Consider the following 27,165-nt stretch of genomic DNA (forward strand, 5'->3'; position numbering starts at 1 on the left):
TTAAATGTGTTTGATGATCAGAAACGTTTTGTGTGACAAACATGCAAAAGAATAAGAAATCAGGAAGGGGGCAAATAGTTTTTCACACCACTGTATCTATCTATCTATCTATCTATCTATAATGTGTATATCAAGGTTTCTACAATGATAGTTAACCCTTAAACCGACACATACTTGGGGGTTAATGCAACCCTGGACCACAAATACTTTTTAGCTGCACTTTTTAAGTAAACATCACAATTCACAAAGAAAATGTGAAATTTTAATGGAACACATTTTTTTCATGCAAAGAGCATCACAATTACTGTAACACTGATCATTTTACACACTGCAAATGAACTGTAAAAACTATAAAAAAAAATACTGCAATAATCTATTATTATATGTTCAAGATGCAATTGAAGCCAAGCCATTGATGAAATTTAGTAAATCACCGAGCCAACTGCGCTTGAACTGGCTGCACGCAAACACACAGAGGTAAACGCTGATGATTGCAGGCTTGTCTAGTGCAGCGGCTGAATCCCAGAGACAGTGGTGCTGCAGTTCTGACGGCGCCGGCAGTGGTAGAGAGCTGGCTGCTCAATGAATATATGGCACTGACTGATCAGCTCCGGCTTGCTGGCAAATTGTACTGAGAAACAGCTTTAGCCGGTTGCGGAGTTCAATGAATGTACATCGCCGAATGTACTCGGCTTCGGCGTGCTTCCAAGTTGTACTGGAAACCGACTATAGATGGTTCTGGTGGTTTAAGGGTTAAGTGAGTATAATTTCAGTTATGTTTGCTAACGCGTTTGGAGCTTTAGTAAACGAGTGAATAGGAGTAGTTGAGCCGTCCTAGTTTTTTTTTTTTTTTTTCTTCTTTTTTCGTATAATATTTGAGTTCATATGAATAGTAAACCATCTCTAACGAACGTTAGGTAACTTGTGTTTTAAAGTATATCAGTAATTAGCGTATTTTAGTCTGTTATTTTTTTATTTTGGCATAATATAGTACATGTTGTGATAAACTACAACACTTTTCCTTTAGAGTGTGATGATTAAAACATCTTTCTCTGTCTGCAAAATCATTCTTGTGTATTCCTGCTACCTCTACTCCCTCTGAGCGTCTCTTCTCAGCAGCTGGGAACATTGTCTCAAAGAAGAGAGCCAGCCTCACACCAGAGCATGTCGAAATGCTCACGTTCCTGCACTGCAATCAGGAATATATGAACTGAATCTTTTATAAACTGTACATTATTGTTTTATTTTATTTGAATTAAGCTTTATTTAAACATTTGGACTTTAAGACACACCAGTGGCCATTTTTGGTTAAGTTAAATGCACTTTTTTTGTTTAAAGACTATGTGCACTTTAGTTTGCATTGTTTAATGTATTTCTTTTTTATTGTGATGGTCACACTAATATAAAACATCTGATTATTTTCAAATTCATATGTTTCACTGGTTGTTATTTTAATTTGATGATTATAAATTTTAATTGTGTTAATGCAGAGACATCAGGGTGACATTCACAGGTGGACAGACATGAGCAAATGAGGTTCAGAACAGAACAGGATGTGCAACCACAGGTCGCAGGCATCAAAATAGTCAGGCATGAAATAATCGTGACTAGTCCAAAAAAAAAATTGAATGATTAGTCAACTACCAAAATAATCATTAGTTGCAGCCCTATAGGCGACTTGGCTCTTTCAAAAAATCTAAGTTTTTATTAAAAATACAATGCGGTATAGTCAGTTTGGTTTGGATTTATTGCTATGTCCACAAAGTGCAATGAAATTCATGTGTGCTCTTTTTACCATGCTGCCACTTGGCATGTACTCTGTGCCTGAGAGGGATCATAACCTGACCCATGATGGCTGCTGCAAGCAGAGACGAGAGCAGGAAAATGTATCCTTACCTCGAGAAAAATAGTACCAAGAATCCATAATAAAATGCATTATTTCTGTTTTACTTTTGTTGTCACAATCATGCCTCAGAAATGTGGAAGGCATGTCTTCTTAAATCAAAATCTTTACTACTTCATAGTGAATGTAATTTTTTTTTTTTTTTTTTTTTTTAGTTTTTAAGCTTTCCTTCATATTGAGATCCCAGTACTCATTAGGTCCATTATCAAACGCAAGGGAGGATATGCTTTACTTGGGAATGCAGTTTCATGTGGAAAACTTTATACTATGACTGGGAAGACATACAGTGGTGTGAAAAACTATTTGCCCCCTTCCTGATTTCTTATTCTTTTGCATGTTTGTCACACAAAATGTTTCTGATCATCAAACACATTTAACCATTAGTCAAATATAACACAAGTAAACACAAAATGCAGTTTGTAAATGGTGGTTTTTATTATTTAGGGAGAAAAAAAAATCCAAACCTACATGGCCCTGTGTGAAAAAGTAATTGCCCCCTGAACCTAATAACTGATTGGGCCACCCTTAGCAGCAATAACTGCAATCAAGCGTTTGCGATAACTTGCAATGAGTCTTTTACAGCGCTCTGGAGGAATTTTGGCCCACTCATCTTTGCAAAATTGTTGTAATTCAGCTTTATTTGAGGGTTTTCTAGCATGAACCGCCTTTTTAAGGTCATGCCATAGCATCTCAATTGGATTCAGGTCAGGACTTTGACTAGGCCACTCCAAAGTCTTCATTTTGTTTTTCTTCAGCCATTCAGAGGTGGATTTGCTGGTGTGTTTTGGGTCATTGTCCTGTTGCAGCACCCAAGATCGCTTCAGCTTGAGTTGACGAACAGATGGCCGGACATTCTCCTTCAGGATTTTTTGGTAGACAGTAGAATTCATGGTTCCATCTATCACAGCAAGCCTTCCAGGTCCTGAAGCAGCAAAACAACCCCAGACCATCACACTACCACCACCATATTTTACTGTTGGTATGATGTTCTTTTTCTGAAATGCTGTGTTCCTTTTACGCCAGATGTAACGGGACATTTGCCTTCCAAAAAGTTCAACTTTTGACTCATCAGTCCACAAGGTATTGTCCTAAAAGTCTTGGCAATCATTGAGATGTTTCTTAGCAAAATTGAGACGAGCCCTAATGTTCTTTTTGCTTAACAGTGGTTTGCGTCTTGGAAATCTGCCATGCAGGCCGTTTTTGCCCAGTCTCTTTCTTATGGTGGAGTCGTGAACACTGACCTTAATTGAGGCAAGTGAGGCCTGCAGTTCTTTAGACGTTGTCCTGGGGTCTTTTGTGACCTCTCGGATGAGTCGTCTCTGCGCTCTTGGGGTAATTTTGGTCGGCCGGCCACTCCTGGGAAGGTTCACCACTGTTCCATGTTTTTGCCATTTGTGGATAATGGCTCTCACTGTGGTTCGCTGGAGTCCCAAAGCTTTAGAAATGGCTTTATAACCTTTACCAGACTGATAGATCTCAATTACTTCTGTTCTCATTTGTTCCTGAATTTCTTTGGATATTGGCATGATGTCTAGCTTTTGAGGTGCTTTTGGTCTACTTCTCTGTGTCAGGCAGCTCCTATTTAAGTGATTTCTTGATTGAAACAGGTGTGGCAGTAATCAGGCCTGGGGGTGGCTACGGAAATTGAACTCAGGTGTGATACACCACAGTTAGGTTATTTTTTAACAAGGGGGCAATTACTTTTTCACACAGGGCCATGTAGGTTTGGATTTTTTTTTCTCCCTAAATAATAAAAACCACCATTTACAAACTGCATTTTGTGTTTACTTGTGTTATATTTGACTAATGGTTAAATGTGTTTGATGATCAGAAACATTTTGTTTGACAAACATGCAAAAGAATAAGAAATCAGGAAGGGGGCAAATAGTTTTTCACACCACTGTACACTTCTAAACTTATCCTTTAGAGCTTCCGTTGTGACATCAAACACATGAGAATCAGTTATTTATTTTAGAATTCCTATATAAATAGTTTTCATTGTTGTTTTCAAGATATCTTTCATTTTTTTTTTTTTCTTTTTCTGAAACATTTACTATTACTTACAGCTGGATCCATACAGAATTGCACCTATTTCAGGACTGTTGTCCTTAATTGCAGTAATTATAAGCTGTTTTAAAGAAACTGCATCATAGTCATTCTCTCAGCATTCAAATATGTGCTGTGTCTTGCTGTAACTACTCTTGCTTTAGTCACTGTACTGATTGACACCCCATCTGAGCTCATATTCCAATGAGCACCATAAATAAGCTTTTGGATCTGCACATCTCTGATCTGCACTGATGGGTGCCACTTCAACACGTATATTATTCAACATATATCATTAGAACAATCTTTATTTTTCATTAATTTTAGAATAATCATTTTGAATAGGTCAAAATCTCCTCCCCTTGTCTATGAGGATTCTCATATTTGGCTAACTGATGTCTCTTCAGTTGTCACCCTCCAAGTGAGTGTGCGTATCTGTGTGACTGTGCCCTGTAATGAAGTGACACTTTGTGTAAGATTATTTCCCTCTTAATGCCCTATGCTGTAGTAGACACAAGCTATCCATGACTCTGAACTGAATAAGAAGACTGGAAGAAGTATTGATGGATATGCTATAACTGTACTCACGTCCATTATATTCGGATGATAAATGCAAAAACTAATAACTGATTGATCATATTATCATGTTTTTCAAAGCAAGTCTAAATCATGATTCTGTATTTTCTAACTCTGTACTGAGCTAAATTTGTTAATAAGGAATTGCGCGATGCTGAAATTTAACTCTGTATTAGATTGACTTTTACAAAATTTCCATGTCCTTCAGGGAGTATCTGCCTTGTTTGGGGGAATTGAAAAGTACTGAACCCCTTTTGGTTCACCTGCTATAGGAATGCTCAGAGGCCAATCTCATTTGATATCCAGAAACACCTCATTGTGAATGTCTGGATCCAGAGATTAAACAGCTCTTCTCTATTTTTTTTTTCTTTTCAGATTGGCCACAAAGATCCTTTTCTTATCATTAACAAAGCATCCCAGCTGCACCGGCAATCACGCTGGTCTGTTGGTCAGTCTCCCAAACCCTAAAGAGTAGCAGTTCATAGAATGCCTAACTTTATCCAATGACTCCAGGTGTTCTGGAACTAGGTACACTTGTGGGTAAAGCCAGATAGTCTAAGTGCAGCATATACTGTACCTTTCAGATGCAGATGAAATTAGTTATCAGACTAGTGTAACAGTTGACTCTAACCTTTGGGTTCTGTGGATGAGCCAACAAGAATCTTCCACCAAAAAGTTGTCATCTAAAAAACATGCCTCTTGCTTCACAATGTGATTTTTTTCTTCTTCACTATCTAGGAATATTGTTCTGACCTTATTTAAGAAATTATATATAGTTAATTTGGATTAGTCTTTCTGTGGTAAATCAATTTTGACCAGTTTTTTAATGTTTTTAATATTTTTAATAACTGAAATATAAGGTTTCTGTAGTGTATTAAGAATATCAGTTAGTGTATCTACAACAAAATAGGAATTCCTCTTCAGAAACCAAATAAAGATATGACTATAAAAAAGGTATTATAGTCATACTTCCCATGAGAAAATGGTAAAAATGCTGAAAAAATATTTTGCTATTCTCTAGATCGGTGGCATCTAGGGACTTCCTGTGGCTGCAGGTTTTTGTTCCAACTAAATTCACGATAAGTGATCCATCCATCCATTTTCCAACCCGCTGAATCCGAACACAGGGTCACGGGGGTCTGCTGGAGCCAATCCCAGCCAACACAGGGCACAAGGCAGGGAACCAATCCTGGGCAGGGTGCCAACCCACCGCAGACGATAAGTGATGATAATTCATAATATTGATCTCATTTAGTTAGCTGGTCTTTTTACTCTTCTCTTATTCTGCGTTCAGAAGACCACAGCAGTATGATTTTTATTCTATAAGACAATTAGGAGGAGGTTGGGAGCATGATGCTTAACTCTTATTTATTGTTTTCCTGTTATTTTTGACATATTCTGTGTAGTCTGCTCCCTTCACTGTATCCTAATTTTAAAACAAACAAAGCAGACACATGGGCGAGCAACACTAAATGATGAAAGGATAAAACCGCTTCAGTGTCAGACCCACTAATTAGTCAACAATGGAAAGGCAAGATGGAAATCAGGATTAACATAAATAATATGTAAGAAAACACATGATCTACATATAACTATATTTTATTAAAATGTATTAACATACTTTATTTTGTAATTTCTTCTTTGACCCCAAAACACAGAATTTGGAAAGTAACAGTTCTCTTAATTAGATTAGGAGTTCAATTAAAAATATGTTGTAGTCCCTGAGAGTCCCTAGGACTGAGTTTGGAAACCATGGCTCTAGATCTTCGTAAATATGTTTAAATAAGTTACTTTCAGTGCCTGTATTTTTTCTTTAAAATAATCAAGGACAGTGTGTTTTGTCAAAATGATGGGTGCACTGGCTATTGCATTTAAAATATTTTAATTTCAATCTTGTGTCTTTTTGTTCCTGTTTAATTCCAATCTTGTGTCTTTTTGTTCTTGTTTAAATTCAATCTTGTGTCTTTTTGTTCCTGTTAGGTTTCAAATTCCAATCCACATCTGGAAACGTGTCTGCATTGAATTTACCTAGTCTCTTTGCTCCAGGCGTTTTCACTCCTGTATTCTGCACTCCCTTCTACATCCAAAAACATGCAGGATAGATTAACTGTCAATATTAAGTTGGCCTGTGTGACAGTGTGTATCAGCCCCATGCTACTGGGTCCTTCCAGGAGTCTCTCTAACCCGAGGGATGAGCCTATCAAATGAGGACACACTTGCACAGCAAGGGGTAGGTGCATAAAGTTACAGTGCTTTTATTAAAAACAATCAAAAAGTTTTGAAGCAGTGCAGTGCTCAAACTCATCATTAATAAATAAATAATCCATAAAAACAGTGATTGTTCATAAGTTAAAATTCCAGGGTTTAAAAGAAGAACAGAACCATCACAGTCATCTGGTTGTCATTCCAACTGACAATCCAGCACAACTTCTAGTTTGGCTTCTTGGCTCATCCGTTGTTCACTCAGCCGGTGCAGACACCAGCAGCCATGGTGTTCTCCAACCTGTCCCCCATCTTGGCTGCCTCGAGCGGTGTCAACCTGACCACTTGGGGTCGGTTGTCATCCCATTATCCTTCTTGTTGTTTTGGCATACCTCGGATCCTGCTCCTCTAGAATAATCAGCAAGGTCAATCCGCCCCTAGAGCACCAATGCTTTGTTCCATTGCAGGCCTACCCACTGTACCATAGTCATAGGTGTGGGTGTGTGTGTAAGTGTTCCCTAGAGGGGTTTATCCCACATTGCACCCAGTGCTGCTGAGATAGACTCTGTCTTTCTCCAAATCTGAGTTAGACAAGTGAGCTATAAAATGTTTTTGGGTGAACACATGTATTATCTGCATTATTTATTATTTTTATTGTCGTCTAACACCAGCCTCTCTCTAACACCAACCAGCACCTACATTAATACTATCAGGGCACTTCTCACATTTCCTGAAAATACTGCAGTTTACTGGTTTGTATACTCTGAATTTCTTTATGCTGTGTACTTTTGATATTTAGAGGACTTCCTTAACATAAAAAGGAAATGTGATCAATTAACATTGTTTTAGTATGCAGTAGTATTTAATCCTGTGTCAAAATAAATTTCAGTGTTTCTTTTTAAAAATCTATATTTAAATATGCACAACAGTTGTGTTAAAAATTCTTCTGCTCACATGTATTAAGTTTGATGCAGCTAGCAAGGAGACCCTATAACATGCAGCTTGCGCGATAAGTCATTTATTAAGCTTTTTTTTTCTCTCTCTTATTAAGCTTTAATAGAGGCTTCTATAGCAGTACTACGTTAAGTAAGAACTGTGGGGTCGATCCTTTGCTTCCAAACCTTTTTAAATCGCTCACTAATATGGCATTTAGTATTTTCATTTCTCTATTTTTGAAGAACATGGCTTATCTCTATATATAATGTTCATTTGGATCTTGATCTTTGTTTGTCCGCGAATGAATTAGAAGAAGAAGCACTAGATGGCAGTAGAGAGACAGCTAAAACATAGGCATTGCATTAAGAATCTCCTCCAGGCTTATACTACTGAAGACTGTAGTACTCCAGTCACACCTCAAAACACAGACATTGAAACTAAACAAATTGTTGTGCTTTAAATTAAGTAATCTTTATATATAATCTTCATTTGGATCTTGATCTTTGTTTGTCCGTGAATTCCACGCATGCGTAGACCACCTTCCAGTTTAGTACGTTGTTGTTACTCACGGATGTCAACAATGTGCCGGAATAACGAAAGGGGTGGTGGACAGTGTTACGCTGGTTAGCTCCTGAGGCCTGGTTAGAGAATGAGATTGCCGAAGATAAAAGGTACGTGCCTACGTAACATATGAATGAAAGAAAGACAGTGGGTAAAATGAATGACAACATAACAGCACGTTCTGGAAATTATTATTGTTACGTTGTAGCCGGCGAGTGCTGCGCGTCTCACAGTTGTACCCTGGCTTGCTCACATGTCAGTGAAGTGATCCCTATTTATGCTTTAAAGAGCCTGGATACCTATGTGTCCCCCTTTTATAACCATTGCTTTATTGTATTGCCTTACTCTTTGGATTGCCACAAAGCAACCTGTGAGATTGGAAAAAGGTTGAGAAGAGATCGTGAGAGGAAACGACAGCGTTGTGAAAACGAGACGGACTGTGAACGGAGAGAAGCAGAAATGCTCCTACACCACCACATAATTACTATTCGGACAGTGATTCCGAGTAGGCCGTTCCTATCGGATCAATGTCCAAGGGTTTTCTTTTGTAATTTTGTTTCCCTTATAAAAAATCATAATGCTCTGCGACGAAGGGCCCAGTTCATGACTGGCAGCCGCGTTTAAACAGGGAGCCCTTCACAGACAACTTTAACATGTGCAACGTAGTTGGGCGCACATGGCTAGTGGTACCATATTTTTCATGAAACTGACTGTATCCAAGACATAGGGAAAGTCAATTTGTGTAAGTTAAACTTATCCATAATGGAAGACTTTTAAGATCCTTTTCTTTCTTTTTGAAAAGAAGGCTGTTCTTTTCTTTAGTGACAACAAAATCAATCTAACTAAAAATTCAATCAGATGTTAATATAAGTAATGTCCAAGCAAGAGATAAAATCGGCAATGTTGCTTCAGTAATGTCCTGAGCAATGGGACTTTTTTTGCATATATTCAGAACTAGGTGTGTTACCCAGCTTCGTAAAATAGTGGGCTGTGCTTATAGTGCCATCATATAATTGGGTGTATCAGAAGTAGTATGTAACTAAGTGCTTTTCTGTATACAATATATGTAGGTTTTTTTTCTTTCTTTTACCAAGGACCAATATTATTGGCAGGCAGTGTGATGTAGTGGTTGAGGCTTTGGACTTCAAACCTTGAGTTTGTGGGTTTAAATTGTGCTTCTTACTCTGCATAACCATGAGCAAGTCACTGTATCTACCTGTGCTCCAATTTGAAAAGCAAAAAAAATGTAACCAATTGTGTCTCACATGTTTTAAGTCATATTGGATAAAGGCATTAGCCAAATAATAAATGATGATTGTACTGTTAATTGCTAGAACTGCTTACTTTTGAACATGCGACACACAATTGTCTATGAGGAAAACATTCCTGCATAGCAATTTCTACTTTTTTTTGCTTTTCCTAGTGACTTTGCTTTTGATGATGGTCATTGCAAAGCACATTTTACAGGAAAGTGTATTCTTTTGAATTGAGAAGTGTAATCAGTAGGAATATTGAATAATTTGAGTATACAGTAATCCCTCCTCTATCGTGGAGGTTGCGTTCCAGACCTCCCCGCGAAAGGTGAAAATCCGCGAAGTAGAAACCATATGTTTATATGGCTATTTTTATATTGTCATGCTTGGGTCACAGATTTGCACAGAAACACAGGAGGTTGTAGAGAGACAGGAACGTTATTCAAACACTGCAAACAAACATTTGTCTCTTTTTCAAAAGTTTAAACTGTGCTCCATGACAAGACAGATGACAGTTCTATCTCACAATTAAAAGAATGCAAACATATCTTCCTCTTCAAAGGAGTGCGCATCAGGAGCAGAGAATGTCAGAGTGAGAGAAAAAAAAGCAAAAAAAATCAATAGGGCTGTTTGCTTTGTGCAGTGGTGCTTCGCATACTTAAAAGCCAGTTGCAAGGAAGGCAGCAGCTCACACCCCCTCCGTCAGGAGCAGAGAATGTCAGAGAGAAAGAGAGACAGAGAAAAACAAACAAGCAAAAATCAATACGTGCCCTTTGAGCTTTTAAGTATGCGAAGCACCGTGCAGGAAACATGTCACTTCACGAAGCAGCTACACAGAAGGGAGCAATGTGAAGATAATCTTTCAGCATTTTTAGACGAGCGTCCTATCGTCTAGGGGTGTGAACAGCCCCCTGCTCACACCCCCTCCGTCAGGAGCAGAGAATGTCAGAGCGAGAGAGAGAAAAGTAAAAATCAATACGTGCTGTTTGATCTTTTAAGTATGTGAAGCACCGTACAGGAAGCATATCGCCTAATAAAGCAGCCATATGTAAGCCCAGCAAAGAAGAGAGCAATGTGAAGTTAATCTTTCAGCATTTTTTGAGGAGTGGCTGTGTCTTCTAGGGGTGCGAAGAGCCCTCGTGCTCACAATATATTTGAGGAGTTTTATTTAATACGTACTACGCGCTCTGGTTGGGTAGCTTCTCAGCCATCTGCCAATAGCGTCCTTTGTATCAAATCAACAGGGCAAACCAACTGAGGAAGCATGTACCAGAAATTAAAAGACCCATTGTCCGCAGAAATCCGCGAACCAGCAAAAAATCCGCGATATATATTTAAATATGCTTACATATAAAATCCGTGATAGAGTGAAGCCGCGAAAGTCGAAGCACGATATAGCGAGGGATTACTGTATATTATCAAAAATGTTTACGATTTTCAGTTATTTACATTGTTTACTCAAGTACAGCATTTGTTGTGTTCCATCAGTTCTGTATACAGTAATCCCTCGCTACTTCGCGGTTCACTTTTCGCGGATTCACGACTTCGCGGATTTTTAAATACAAGTGATTGCCCGCCTATCGCGGAAGTTATGTTCCAGACCCATCAGCAACAGGAGAAAATCCGTGATATAGAAAGACCATATAAATAAACATTTTTTTAGTTTAAGCCTTAAAATACCCATCCCACATGCTTTAAACACATGTAAACTTATAAAACACACTTTGTTAACACATATGATATGTGGATGTCGGGCTAAGGATATGAGTAACATCTCACTATTATAAAACATTTTAACTTCACGCAAGACAAGACAGTGAGACAGGAAAATTGGTGATGTACACCTAAAAGCCTGATTGTACAGGCTTTTAAATTATTGACACGCAGAGCGACAAGCAGCACAAAGCCAGCACAAAGTCCACTTCTCCTTAGCGTTCATTCAGCTCCCCACCCCCTTGACAATGCGAACTGCGCTTTCGGGGAGGGGGGGTTTGAGCGAAGGTGCGTTCAGCTCTCACACACCCACACACACACACACACACACTCCTCGAGCAGAGAGACAAGCAGGCATTTTGGCAGAAGCAGCACAAAGTCCATTTCTGCTCAGCGTGAGTTCAGCTGCCCCCCTTCACAAAGCGAGTGCAGACACATTGACGTCTGATCGCTGCGTGCAGGCAGTGTGCAGTGTTGGTCTGAGGTGTTTAAGAATGTAGAAAGTGTTTAAGAGCATAGGAAGTGTTTATAAGAGTGTGGGAAAGGTTAACAAGAGAGTGAGAAAGGTTTATAAGAGTGTGGGAAGGGTTTATAAAGCCTTAAAATATGTATAAATAATAAAATAAATATAGGTCGCTACTTCGCGGATTTCACCTATCGCGGGGGGGCTCTGGAACGTAACCCCCGCGATAGGTGAGGGATTACTGTAATCTCCTTTTAAAGTCTGCAGATGTGAATGTATATTGTCTCATTTTGGTTTCTGAGTTGCACTTTCAAATATTTCAAAATTTCATAATTAGCAGCTGGAGTGTTGTTGATGTAGAATGATAGTGGAGTGACTTTTTGAAGTGCCCCCACCCCACCCATGAGTTGTTAGTTGCATAGGAAAACCATTTATTTTCACCTACTCTAAGGCTATAAAAGATAGTTATTTTAAAAGAGTCATTCAGTAATTTACACTGATCTGGGGTCTTATATATAGCACATTGCAATGATTAGAGCAAGAAAGTATGTAAACTCCAAAAAACAGAAAATGCATACGCCAAAAACAGTCCAATTTATAAAACCTGGTGTATGCACATTTGCATGCAATTTATCCTTTAGAAATCAGTCATCTTGGAAATGGCGATATGTGAATGTGCCTCCAATCTCACAAGGCTGCCACCCTGTAACCACCGTATATGGATCACGCTATCAGCCTTGTAGGTGTGCAGTCACAGTACTGTAAAACTTCACTGGCTGGTAGAGCAGCTTCCCATCTGATGCTTCAGGACACTGCCACCTTGAGGAGTCATATGGTGCACTCCACAACTAAGTGCGCAAGAACTTGCGCATGATTATAGCTCCTCTCCTCTGTGTTCTGAGCATCAGGGCAAAAGGGTAAGATGCCAGGAAGTAGCTTCACTCACCTTGCACATGTAGTGACGTGCTTGCTGCTAAAGTGAATAGTTTCGGCCATATTTAAAATCTGTGGGTTCAGTCAATTACCTTCCCAACAAGCGACCTACCATGTACACCATCAGCAAATCATCTGCCAACACCACTTTGCCTCAAAATTATTGAATTATGTGTTGACCCTGGCCACAGATCCATGATACTGAATTTGTCAGTCTCATCTTGGCATCACAGATCACTTGTATGTTAATGGAATATCTCTGCTCATGGTTAACAAAACCAGCATCATTCTCGCTAGGTGCCTTATTACACTATGAGTGCAGTCAGTAGCTCCAATTACATTAGGAAAAACAGACAATGCTGCAGGTTGCTGTTTTATAGTGGTATTTTTATGTTGATAGAAACATTTGTTTTATGTATGTAAACCTATTCCATGTTATGGTTAATGTCTTCCAGCACAACGAGCATGATGGAGCTGAAGCTTGACTCAGATATTCCTTACCTGTCAGTCAGTTCCCCAAGAACTGACAATAGGTAGCCAATATATACTGGAAAAAAAAAGCATAAGTTCTTCAGTGCAAATGAGGCAGCATTAGTCCCTTTATAGGGAAACTAAAAAATAGTTTATAAATTATGTTAATCATTTTTGAAGTTTTAATTTTTTGTCACTTCAACACACATTATAATAATGCCTCCATGATATGAATTATCTGTGTGCGTCGTGATTTAGCTGGTTTGGTTGCATTTCCCAACTTGAGCAAGAGTGCTGTCATTTCCCAGTTTCGCAGAGTGTAGTCATAGATCAGAATTGCCATAAATATACACAAGTTATCCTGTCAAGTTTTCTTCTATAAATCCTGACTTTTTGTGTGACAAACGTTTGTGTGTAAGCATGTTTTATAAATCTTACCCCTAGTCCATTTACTGTATTTAATTTACAAAACTTTAGTCATAAAATTGCAGTATTATTTCTTGAGAGAGATGTTTTGCTGAAAGATTTTTCTTGCATTTTATAGATGTTATTATTATAGATATTTAATAAAAGGTATATTGCTTGGTGACTCTAATATGGCACAATGGGAGTGAGATTTTTTATGTGTAATGGACTGATCTAGAATTCTTTTTTAGGCATATTAGGCTCCGGCTTTGATGGATAATAAAACTTACTCTTCCTTGCAGAGCAAGTTATTGCATAGTTAATAATGGATTCCAAGGTTAGCACATGACATATTTGGTACAACCTTGCATGCTGTGATTTTCTGGCATACTGAGTAACACAGTAGTTTAAAATGGTACATTATCACATACATCCAGAATATAGTGTCAGAATACAATAATATCTATATTATTTCTTGCAAATAATGTGTATATAGTAATGGTTTCCCTTTTTCAAATGTGCATACATACATACATACATACATGTATGGTATGTTTTGAGCTTGAAAGGTTAGTTTGCAGTGCTTATTTTGTAAGCTGATTTTTTTTAAATGAAGTGTAATTAAAAATAAACTGAATTAAAAGTTCATAGCATGCATGGTTATATTATGTTTCTTTTTTCTGAAACAAGTCAGCATTAATGCAAAAAACTCTAAAATTAAATACAGTGCATCTTTAAATTTCTAATGGCAGAGAACAATATACATTTAGAGATTATTTCTTACATAATTAAAGTTTACCAGGCCCAGTCCCACTCATATGGCATGATCTAGAGATGAGGTGTAGAATTCCATTGCAACAGAATGTGTCTCAAAGTTGACATAAAACCTGTTTGGACATCAATATTGATCCCTTCCTATCTTGTTGTTTCCCTGCTAGCAAAAGCAGTCTGTTCCGTTAGCAGCAATAATTGGTTGCTAATTAAGAAAGTAACTGGAATGAAAACCTGTAGCCACTGCTGCCTTACAGTATTGAGTTTGACACCACTGTACTACAGTGACAAGTAGTGAATCTTTCATAATAATTAGCAGACATTACATTGCTGTACACAGTCACTAATTGAAGGATGGATTTGAACATACACTATTGGAGCTTTTCAGTATGTTACTTGTGTAGCCTTCTACCTCTTTGTAATTTCAGTTAGTTATTTTTTGGAAATCATTATGTACTATCCAGTTAAAACAAGCTGTATATCTTTGGTTTGTATCTTTTAAAGTCATTTTATTTAATTTCTTAAGCACATTTAGTTTATCCCTAATATCTTCTTCTTTCGGCTGTTCCCATTAGGGGTTACCACAGTGGATCATCTTTTTCCATATCTTCCTGTCCTCTGTATCTTGCTCTGTTACACCCATCACCTGCATGTCCTCTCTCACCACATCCATAAACCTTCTCTTAGGCCTTCCTCTTTTCCTTTTGCCGGGCAGCTCTACAGTATCCTTAGCATCCTTTCCCCAATATACCCAGCATCTCTCCTGTGCACATGTCCAAACCAACACAATCTCGCCTCTTACTTTGTCTCCAAACCATCCAACTTGAGCTGACCCTGTAAGGTGCTTGTTCCTAATCCTATCAATCCTTGTCATACCCAAAGCAAATTTTAACATCTTTAACTCTTCCACCTCCAGCTATGTCTCCAGTTTTTAGGTCAGTGCCACCGTCTCCAGCCCATATAACATAGCTGGTCTCACTACCGTCCTGTAGACCTTCCCTTTCATTCTTGCTGATACCCATCTGTCACAAATTACTCCTAACACTCTTCTCCACCCATTCCACCCTGCCTGCACTCTTTTTCACCTCTCTTCCATAATCCCCGTTACTCTGTACTGTTGATCCCAAGTATTTAAACTTATCCACCTTCGTCAATTCTACTCTACTTCCTGATTCAGTATTGCCACATCATGCACCTTCCCTCTCTCGTTGTCTTCCTTCATCAACCTCTCAAAGTACTCTTTCCATTTGCTCATCATTCCCTCCTCACTTGTGAGTACATTTCCATTTTTAACCTTTATCACCCTAACCTGCTGCACATATTTCCCAGCTCGGTCCCTCTGACTAGCTAATCAGTACAGGTCCTTTACTCCCTCCTTAGTGTCCAACCACTTGTACAACTCATCATACGCCTTTTCTTTAGCCTTCGCCACCTCACTCTTCACCTTACGCCTTATCTCCTTGTACTCTTGTCTACTTTCTGCATCTCTCTGACTATCCCACTTCTTCGCCAAACTCTTCCTCTGTATACTCTCCTGTACTTCCCCTTTCTACCACCAGGTTTCCTTTTCCTCCTTCCTCTGTCCAGATGTCACGCAAAGCACCCTTCTTGCTGTCACCCTTACTACTTCAGCTATAGTTGTCCAGCTGTCTCGTAACTCCTCACCATTGCCCAGTGCCTGTCTTAATCTCCTCCCTTTCTCAACCTTGCGGTCTTCCTTTTTCAACTTCCACCGTTTGATCCTTGGCTCTGCCCGCACTCTTCTCCTCTTCTTGATCTCCAGTGTCATCCTACAGACCACCATCCTGTGCTGCCTAACTACACTTTCCCCTTCCGCCATTTTGCAGTCTTCAGTCTCTTTCAGATTGACCCTCCTACATAAGATATAATCTTACCTGTGTGCATCTTCCTCCACTCTTGTATGTCACCCTATGTTACTCCCTCTTCCTAAAATATGTATTCACCACAGACATGTCCATTCTGTTTGCAAAATCCACTATCAACTGACCTTTTTCGTTCCTCTCCTTAACATCATACCTACCCATCACCTCCTCATCTCCTCTGTTCCCTTCACCAGCATTTCCATTGAAATCCGCTCCAGTCACCATTTTCTTTCCCTTAGGTACACCATCCAACTCACTCCAAAAATCTTCTTTCTCATCCATTACACATCCAACTTGCGGGGTATATGAACTAACAACATTCATTATCACACCTTCAATTTCCAGCTTCATGATCATCACTCTGTCTGACACTCTTTTCACCTCCAAAACACTCTTGACATACTGTTCCTACAGAATAACCCCTTTCCCATTTCTCCTCCCATCCACACCATAATAGAACAATTTGAATCCACCTCTGATCCACCTGGCCTTACTCCCCTTGTTGGCTACCCTTAACCTGGGCCTTGACCGATCCTGTTTGGAAATTTGTATTGTTGTTCACATATTGATTTGCAAAATATTACACTGGATGCCTTTCCTAATGTAACAACCCGCCCTCATTTATCCGGGCTTAGGACTGGCACAAAGAAAGTCGCTGATTTGTGCATCGCCTGTGGCTGGGTTAGTTTATCCGTAATATAAACTATTAAATACTTGTATTCTTGTATTTTGCTGATATTCTACTATATACTGTAGTATATATGACTTGATTATTTTTCCTGTGTTTATTTTAGTATTAATAGGTAGTAGTACAGCCTGAATTTTATGTAAGGATTTGAAGGTCTATAAGAATACTTTGAACATAAACGCTGAAATGGATGCAATGATCTGTTGCTAGTAATTGGTTGTCTTGCCTTAGCCCCAATCAACCACCTGTTCAACTTAAAGCATTTTCAGCTGTGGTTCTGTTGCAGCCATATAAAAATACTATTGCAGAAAATAAACTTTATATAAACCTTAATTATACTGTGTAAACATTATATGATGTAATAGTAGTTGATGTAATACTAGTCGAAATACTGGGTGTTGAATTATTTCTAGTTCACACCAAAATATTGTGCTTGATCCTGAACACACTGCTTTTATTGACTATGAAAATTCTTGCATTTATTGCCATCAAAATGTTCTTATAAATATGTGTGTTTCACTGTTAGGAGGTGGTTTGTTAACCAGTTCCATGCAACTCTCAAAGTCTTGAAAAACATAGTTCAATGGATGACTGAAATCAGTGTTATAAGACTGTATTTGTGTGTGTTTGTTTATTCTTTTCCCCTAGAGTATTTTATAAATAGGCTCCATCCCTTAGTGCAGTTCTGTTTTCCATAAAATCAATCCTGATTTGAATGCTGAAAATCTTCCAAAACTTTGTCAGATTTACTTAGCACACTTTTATGCACTGTGGCATCATCGGTTTAATTGGTCAAGACTGGTCTCTTGCGGCTTTGTTTCACATTTGTTGTTTTTTTTTTTTTTTTTTTTTTTTTTTTATTCCCTCTATGCAACTTCTAATAAATTCCACAGCAGAGATTATGGAAATACCTTGAGGAATGTCCAAAACAAATAGTTAAAGGCTTACTTGATGTTTATTGGAACCTCTTGTTACTTAGATACTTTTAAAGGTGTTGTGTAGAGTATATAATGATTGCTAAACTAGTTAGGATATGCTTCATTAATCAAAATACAAGTGAAATCAGGAACATCCCTTAAACTCATGGCAAATCTACTTAACAGGATGAAGCCTGTCTGATATTATCATTTTCACATATGCAGGTTTCTCTCCTGCTAGACAAATATCTATAACTTGTTTTTTCCAGCTCACTAGTGGAGAGGTAAATGATCAACTTGACTTCAGTGAACTGTGGTTTTTAGCTTAGCTCAGGTCAGCTGTGCTTAGCAAACATCAGGTGTGGTGCACACCTGTTCCCCACATCAATACGGTATGGTATCTCTTGGATACAATGTGTACACACAGTTACATTGAAAATTAAGAACATATCTTAAATATTTTAGAATATTTTAACTGAAACTTTTTCTCATTTAGTATATGCAAGTTAAAAAAAAATGTTTAATGCCTGGACAATTAGCGTTGCTTATTATCTGCAAGACTTTGTCATCACTGTATCATAGCAGGCATGTACAGTAACATAACTTCTTAACAATACAGCCACACCATATTCAACAATATGGACTCTTATACTAGTATACAGTGCATCTGGAAAGTATTCACAACGCATCACTTTTCCACATTTTGTTATGTTACAGCCTTATTCCAAAATGGATTAAATTCATTTTTTTCCTTAGCATTCTACACACAACACCCTATAATAACAACGTGAAAAAAGTTTACTTGAGGTTTTTGCAAATTTATTAAAAATAAAAAAACTGAGAAATCACATGTATATAAGTATTCACAGCCTTTGCTCAATACTTTGTCGATGCACCTTTGGCAGCAATTACAGCCTCAAGTCTTTTTGAATATGATGCCACAAGCTTGGCACACCTATCCTTGGCCAGTTTCGCCCATTCCTCTTTGCATCACCTCTCAAGCTCCATCAGGTTGGATGGGAAGCGTCGGTGCACAGCCATTTTAAGATCTCTCCAGTGATGTTCAATCGGATTCAAGTCTAGGCTGTGGCTGGGCCACTCAAGGACATTCACAGTTGTCCTGATGCCACTCCTTTGATATCTTGGCTGTGTGCTTAGGGTCGTTGTCCTGCTGAAAGATGAACCGTCGTCCCATTCTGAGGTCAAGAGCGCCCTGGAGCAGGTTTTCATCCAGGATGTCTCTGTACATTGCTGCAGTCATCTTTCCCTTTATCCTGACTAGTCTCCCAGTTCCTGCCGCTGAAAAATATCCTCACAGCATGATGCTGCCACCACCATGCTTCACTGTAGGGATGGTGTTAGGTTTCCCCCAAATGTGACGCCTGGCATTCACACCAAAGAGTTAAATCTTTGTCTCATCAGACCAGAGAATTTTGTTTCTCATGGTCTGAGAGTCCTTCAGGTACCTTTTGGCAAACTCCAGGCGGGCTGCCATGTGCCTTTTACTAAGTAGTGGCTTCTGTCTGGCCACTCTAACATACAGGCCTGATTGGTGGATTGCTGCAGAGATGGTTGTCCTTCTGGAAGGTTCTCCTCTCTCCACAGAGGACCTCTGGAGCTCTGACAGAGTGACCATTGGGTTCTTGGTCACCTCCCTGACTAAGGCCCTTCTCCCCCGATCGCTCAGTTTAGATGGCCGGCCAGCTCTAGGAAGAGTCCTGGTGGTTTCGAACTTCTTCCACTTATGGATGATGGAGGCCACTGTGCTCATTGGGACCTTCAAAGCAGCAGAAATTTTTCTGTAATCTTCCCCAGATTTGTGCCTCAAGACAATCCTGTCTCGGAGGTCTACAGACAATTCCTTTGACTTCATGCTTGGTTTGTGCTCTGACATGAACTGTCAACTGTGGGACCTTATATAGATAGGTGTGTGCCTTTCCAAATCATGTCCAATCAACTGAATTTACCACAGGTGGACTCCAATTAAGCTGCAGAAACATATCAAGGATGATCAGGGGAAACAGGATGCACCTGAGCTCAATTTTGAGCTTCATGGCAAGGCTGTGAATACTTATGTACATGTGCTTTCTCAATTTTTTTATTTTTAATAAATTTGCTGTGAATACTTTCCGGATGCACTGTATATTTACTCCTTGTCTTTCATGGCAGAAATTAGGGAAGAGGTGGATGAAGAAACATGTGCTTCCCTTATATTCTGGGCCTGTATTTTCACAGCTAACATATAGTATATCTCTTTGCTCTACTTTGATGCTTAGTATGGATAATGCAGAGCAATGCAAGTAGTCACTTCTCCAAGTACCCTCTGAATTGGCTGCCGAATATAAAATGTTCCCTTGAGACCCTGTTGTCTAGTTTGTATGTTGCAGAATTTTTTCCTCTTTTTCTCCTGGTTGTCTCGTGCTGTTGTGTAATTGTGAAGTGTTAGATGCTCTGATCTCATTTATGCAGCAATATGCTGGTGTACTTAATTAGCTCTTTTCAAGTTATGGATTTTTTTTTTCATTTCATACTTGAAACCTGTCTGAGCTGTGTGCCTGATACACAATGAATTGCAGAAATGAGACGTTATCTTTTGAGATAGGAGCAGCAGTGCGGTAGGAATATGATAGAAGGCAGAATAAGCTTATGCTGCTGTGAATACAAAACTAGGACAGGAATGTACCATATCTACTCACTGGCAAAGGAAAAGTCAGTTTGGTCAGTAAAGGATCTGCATTATTACCAAACCAGGTAAGGAGACATGATGTGTTTTGAGCTGTTAGTAATCTTGCCTTGTGAAATATATAGCTTTCACTCAATTTCTTAGACACTGGTTATTCATTTTTCTGACTTTCCCACATTAAAATAAATTTACTTCTTTGAAACAGCAGGATTAAACATAAGGCAGTCTATGGTGCTTAATTTCTAAAATTAAAACCAGAGCCATTTTAACTATGTTTAAGAAAGAAATGCTGTTAATTTTCTGATTTTGAAAATTAGCAAAATTAATTAAACCTATCCAACTACTTTTGGCAGATGTCTGTATTCAACTAGGTGCATTACTGTTTTGCATTTCTAACCATTACAGTTTCAAATTAATAAACAGACTAGAATATTCTTTTCTTTCTTTTGTAAAATAAATGATTTAGATAATAGTGTGATTTTGAGAAGAATACATAGTTGTTAGTCTTTCTGTTTTTTTTTTTTTTTTTTACAGATGACCAAAATATGAAAAAATTGAAATAATTGCAAATTTCTACTATTTAATGATAATATATTGATGGAACTGGAATTGTGGAAGTTCAGTGGGATAATGTTCACAACTAAATGAACTCTTTTTCCATGTTAAATGTGTTCAGGAAAGTTTCATGATGGAGCAATGAAACAAGAAGTTGCTCTGCATGTAGAGGAGCTCCCATATACCAATGCAGAGGTATAGTTGTATTTAAAATATTTAAGATCAGACCAATAAAGATAACCTGTGATTTTGGAGTTCACACCTATATTGCTGAACTCTAACCAGATTACGAGCCAATTGCACACCCAGTCAAGAACCTTCAAGTAAAAAATAAATAAATATAGTCCAAAGAATGAATACACAGGCTAGCACTTTCAGATAGTTAAGAACATTTGAATATGCTGTTTTTGTAAATTAAAAGGCAATCGAAATAATATTTCTAGCCTTTTTTATGTGATGTTTTTGAGTCTATGGCCAGTGACATATGACCGCATATGTCCATTTTATTTTTTGGATAATATGTGTAACTTGTTTACAGAAAATTTTGTAATTCTGTTAAGTTGTTTTCATTTATTGAAAGATACAACTTTTTAATGCAAGAATTACAGAAAGAAAAATCCTGAAATTGACATTTGATTGTGAGACTGATGTTTTCATTGCAGACCCTGGATCAGAAAGTAATCAGTAGTTACCATAGTCCTCCTTCTGTTCTTACCCCAGCTCTATGCCAGAATGCAGTGAATCCCTCTGTGAATTCAAGCTATCCAAGAGTCAGAGAGACTTTTGCTACTAGTCTCTCATTAGTTTTACACACACCATTTAAAGTCAGCCGCTCCCTAATTAAATGAAAGGATACTTTTTTTGGAGAAGTAGATGTCAGTTGATTTAAGCTGCTCTGTATGCATTTTGGGAGGCAGGTTAGGGTGTTGCTGCTTGACCCCAAGATACATCTGTCAATTTATAAAGTGTCTGACATCCAAATTTGAAATTGAGTAAGCATAGTTATTAGGAAGCAAAGAGCAAAACCAACTGGTTTGTCATCTAAGATTTCCCTGGAAAGTGGAAATGAGCTTTTTTCAAATTGTATAGACTTTTTTTTTTTTTTATATCGAAGAGACCAGCAGAACATATATCTTTATTGTCATATATAAGTGACTATAGTGACAAGAGAAATACCCAAATTAGTCAAAACACTGTTTTTATTGGCTAATATGTGCAATTGAATTTTATATTTTCCTGTTGGTGTTCCTTCTTCAAGGTTTGTCTCCCTTTGATATCTGAACATAGATACAGTCCTGTATGCATAACATAAAACTAAACTGTCATTCAATATAGAAAAAGAAACACTTCTGTCTGTCACATTAATTTATAGGGGCACCAGTGGCTTACTTGCAAGATGCTTGCAGAAATCATGGACTGAAAAAGGAATGAAATGTATATTAAAAACTGCATAATAAGGGAATAATCTATTGGGATTTATATACGACTGAGAGAATAATTTATACGACCAGTGTAAAAAGTTAAATAAGTAATTTTCAATATACAGGCAGAACTCCATTTATGGTGTTGCCAACTTCACTAATGCTGAGGCCTAGTACAATATGATCGTTGTCAGCATTTTGTTTACCTCCTCTTGTGTCACTTACTGTAGCCTGCAACACAAACATCTGTTCTATTAGCTCCATTACAGGTAGACGGCTTGATCAGTAGCTTGTCATTTGTCTGAACTGTAGAGCCCACTACTTGTAATCCCCAATGTCCTAAGCGTGTGTTCTAGCTGTGCCGGCCCGGGGAGTACAGTAGCTGGGAGGGGGGAGAGACCCTCAGAGTGATTGCTCAGTAGAGACTTCACGTGTTTCATGTTTGTCATTTTTTTTAAAGATCACTGTTTGTGCCCTCATTACACCATTTTCAACTCTATTAGGTACTGTATTATCAAAACGGTAGGACGTTTAAGCATAAGTTCAATACACTGTACATACCCATAATTCAGTTTAGTTCAAATTATTTTGAATGATTTTTATTTTGTGATTTGAAGCATAGCATTGTTGCTTCAGTGTCTTTTTATTAATGCAATTGAATTTTTTTTTAATAAATAAGTGAAAAAGAATTATTAATTTTTGCTGATTTCCTATTAGCATAAACATTTTAGTGCAACTTCCAACTTGCATACAAAACCATGTTCTGAATATCTACGGAAGTGGAATACTCAACTGTATACAGCCTCACATTTGCCTGTTTTTTCTGGTAGCAAATCGCGACATACTGTATAATGTAATGTTGTATTTTTAGATTGTTGTTGCATGAGTAGAGAAAATAGTTAAGGTCTGGGAATTTGCTTGGCATGCTAGGGCTTGATTTGGTAGAACTGTTTATGTGCTGAACTAGACTGCCCCACATTATCCAGACAGTGAGCATTTACACTACAGTCTTGTGTGTTTAATTTTATATTGGGAACACACATATTGCATTTATTTGTGGAAGAGTTGTCTCTCAAGTACCTGTTTATGAAATATGCTACTTAAGGCTGATATTTAATGCTAGCTCACCATTACAAATTGTCAGATCTGTGCTTTGTGGATTGAACTAGTGGGCAAAACAGGAAAAACTGTTTTAGAAGTTCCAAAACTTTCTCCCTTCCTCACCAAATACTTGGCAGTCCTGAATGTTATGTACATTTCATATGCAGACAATACAATATCAGTTTGATTTTTTTTCACTGCTAAAATGCTAAAATTACAAGAAAATTGCAAATCAGGATTTGTTTCACCTTTTGTAAATTTGGCAGTGACCTCTGGTAAATGTCGCCTTTAAGTGTTTTCTTAGTAGCAACCCTCTTAAAATTTTTGTCCCCTTCTTTGTGGTTTTAAATAGCTTGAGCCATAGTTAAAGTGTAATGAAATCTATTAATAACGTTTCCCTTGTGCTGCACTCTTGTTTTTTGTAACAGATAACCTTGTCATGTCTCTTTTAGCAAGTGATATGTGTGAATTAGAGTTTCTTTATTCTGCTGGTGTAGTTGTCAAAGTCTTATGACTTTCTCACATACTGTATTAACAGGAAAAAAAGATCATGATGTAGCGTATAGAACAGCATGTGCTTCCTGTTTGCTCATAAGAGGTGACAATAACAAGAGGCATGTATCACCTTAGTTTTTTAGAATATGAATTACCATGTGCTGGTCAAATATGGCAAATAAAATATTTCTTTCCGTCTTGCTTTTGAATCTGTATATCTTATCGTGTATAAAAGATCATTTTAATTGTTTAGCAGTACCACAAATATTGGATACACCTTAAAGGCAATTTAAAATTATATTTATAAAACCTACTAGATAAAAGATATGACCATTATATAAGTTTGTTTTTTGTTCTTTACTTGTGCTGCTGCTAGCTTGGCTAGAACAGTAAACTATATAATGCTTTGAAAAAGTATTTGCTCTCTTCCAAAAATTCTCCGTTTTGCATATTTTACACAATGAATGGCCTCAGGCCATTGACAAAATGCAGTATTAGTGAAAGGAAGCTTGATTGAACAAGGATTTAAAATATTGTATCGTGTAAATAAAGAAATTTAGGTTATCCAACACCCTTATCACCCATGTAAAAAAAAAAAAAAAAGTAATTGCTCCCCTGGTTTCAAAAATAGCTTGCAGCATCCTTAGCAGTAATAATAGCGGTTAAGTGCCTCCTATAATTTGATATCAGTCTTTCACCTTGCTCTTTTAGCCCACTCTACTTTACAGAGCTGTTTTAATTTAAACTTATTGGTAAGTTTGCGAATGGGAAGTACTTGTTTTAGTTCCTGCCATAGGTTCTGTAGCAACTGTATTGAATTCAACATGGGGCTTTGACTAAGCAACTCCAAAATGCAAATGGTTTCTTCTGAATCATTCAGTTGTAGATTTGCTTTTGTGTTTTGTACAATTGTAACGCGACATAACCAGCGCAGCTACCTCAGCTTTAGACCATGGACAGATGTAGGAACCTTCTGTTTATGCAATAAAAGTAAGCCTTCTAGGTCATGAAGCAGCAATGCATCCCCACATCATTACACTACCATCCCCATGCTTTATTGTAGGTGTGATGTTGTGTCCAATGTTGTATTAGCTTTATGACAGACGTAATGTGACCAGTGTCACCCCCAAGAGATCTATTTTTAACTTGTTTATCCATAAAAAAATCTTCCAAACTACTTGAGGATTATACAGGTGTTTCTTTGCAAATGTGAGATGAGCACAGATGTTACCTTTGGATCAGAGAGGTTTTCTTCTTACAACAAGAATCTGATTTTTGCTAAGTCTCTTATTTTGTGAAGTTATGATCATTGACCTTACCTCTGAGGGCAGTGGGGCCTGAAGTTCTTTGGATATGCTTCTGGGATCCTGTATGGCTTCTTGAATGAGTTGTCACTGTGCCCTTGGGGTAATCTCCATTTGTTCAGTATAGAGTCCTAGAGCCTTGGAAATGATTTCTTATTGATATGAGGGAAAAAAAGTTTCAACAGCCATCATTTGGAATTTCCATTGATCAAGGCATGCATAGTGTTCTTCTAGAAACTTTTTGGTGACTTCTTCACTCTCATAGTAAGGATCGATATGGTGATGTTTATACACAACATTTGCCTGCAGTCAGCCCTGGCTGTGTTCAGTTAGCTTAGTTATGTTATATACAGTGGAACCTCGGTTCACGAACGTCTCAGAACACATACAAATCGGTTTGCGACCAAAAAGTTCGCCAAACTTTTGCATCTGTTTACGACCACATACTTGGTATACGAACAAGCTAGTTTCCCTTTCAGTTTGTACGTGTTCAGTCTCTCCCTGTGCATTTCCTATGCAGCGAGCAAGAGAGAGAGAGAGAGAGCGTGACACACACACACAGGCGAGAGAGACACACACACACACACACACAGGCGAGAGAGAGACACACACACACACAGGCGAGAGTGAGACACACACACACAGGCGAGAGTGAGACACACACACACAGGCGAGAGTGAGACACACACACACAGGCGAGAGTGAGACACACACACACAGGCGAGAGTGAGACACACACACACAGGCGAGAGTGAGACACACACACACACACAGGAGAGAGAGAGTGAGACACACACACACACACACAGGAGAGAGAGACATACACACACACACGAGAGAGAGAGAGAGACATACACACACACACGAGAGAGAGAGAGAGACATACACACACACGAGAGAGAGAGACACACACACACACACACACACACGAGAGAGAGAGACAGAGAAACACACACACACACACAAAGGCAGCGCGAGAGACACACACACACACAGAGGCAGCGCGAGAGAGATACACACACGAGCAAGCGAGAGAGAGGGCTGGACGCATAAGGTAGAGAAAAGGCAGTTAAAGAATGTACTGGGTTTGTTTTTGTTTTCACTTCTGTTTACAGTGATCGGTTCGTAGCGTGCATTGTTGCAATGTTACTTTTCTTGGTGGTTTATTAAATTACGGCTTTTTTCAAATGTTAATTTTTTCCCCTGTGCTTAAAACTCATTAAAAAAAGTGTTTTTAGCCAGCGGTTGGTAGCGCTATAGCACGAACTATTGCAGTGTTAGTTTTCTCTTGTTCAAGGTTTTCTCAGTGTTGTTCAATGTTTTTACATTTAGTTTACTATTATGCTGTGCATTCTATGATTTAATTAACTATATTTGTGCTTAAAAACTTAAAAAAATATATGTATACATACAGTTCGTATGGTCTGGAACGGATTAATTGTATTTACATACAATCCTATGGGGGAAATGACTTTGGTTCATGACCAAATCGGGTTACGGCCAGAGTTTTGGAACGAATTATGGTCGTGAACTGAGGTTCCACTGTATTGTCAACTACGATTCTGAGCTGTTCCGTCTTGTGGTGGGTGTGGCAACGTGCTATACCAGTGCATTCTTTCCAACCCGACCCGACTAAATCTGTACAATCCAGTTCAGGTTTGAAGAAGTAAAAACTTAACTTCAGCAGCATGAGATGCAAGGAATACAGAAACGATGGACCGGTCGCCAATTAGGGTATACTCAGAAACCCACACCATACTGGTCATAGTTAGAATTGGCAACTAAACTTTCCTGCATGTGTTTGGCACGTACCATATTTCAGAAGTACCTTCAGGAAAAACTTGGGCAGAGCACGTATTGTCACGCTTGGGTTACACAGTTACAC

At 38.3% G+C, this 27,165-nt stretch overlaps 1 protein-coding gene across 13 annotated transcripts in view; it reads left to right on the forward strand.

Annotated features, from left to right (window-relative positions):
• Positions 1-27,165, forward strand: part of mark2b (MAP/microtubule affinity-regulating kinase 2b) — a 354,246-nt gene that overhangs the window by 99,263 nt on the left and 227,818 nt on the right. The window contains exon 1 of one of the 13 annotated variants that reach the window (XM_051932358.1): positions 20,339-20,472. The exons of the other annotated variants lie outside the window; for them this stretch is intronic. The gene's annotated coding sequence lies outside the window, so the exon portion shown is untranslated. Of the gene's footprint in view, positions 1-20,338; positions 20,473-27,165 lie in introns of those variants that run through there. 13 annotated transcript variants of the gene reach the window in all.

The sequence above is a fragment of the Erpetoichthys calabaricus genome, chromosome 1 (assembly GCF_900747795.2).
Source record: "Erpetoichthys calabaricus chromosome 1, fErpCal1.3, whole genome shotgun sequence".
Taxonomy (NCBI): Eukaryota; Metazoa; Chordata; class Cladistia; order Polypteriformes; family Polypteridae; genus Erpetoichthys; species Erpetoichthys calabaricus.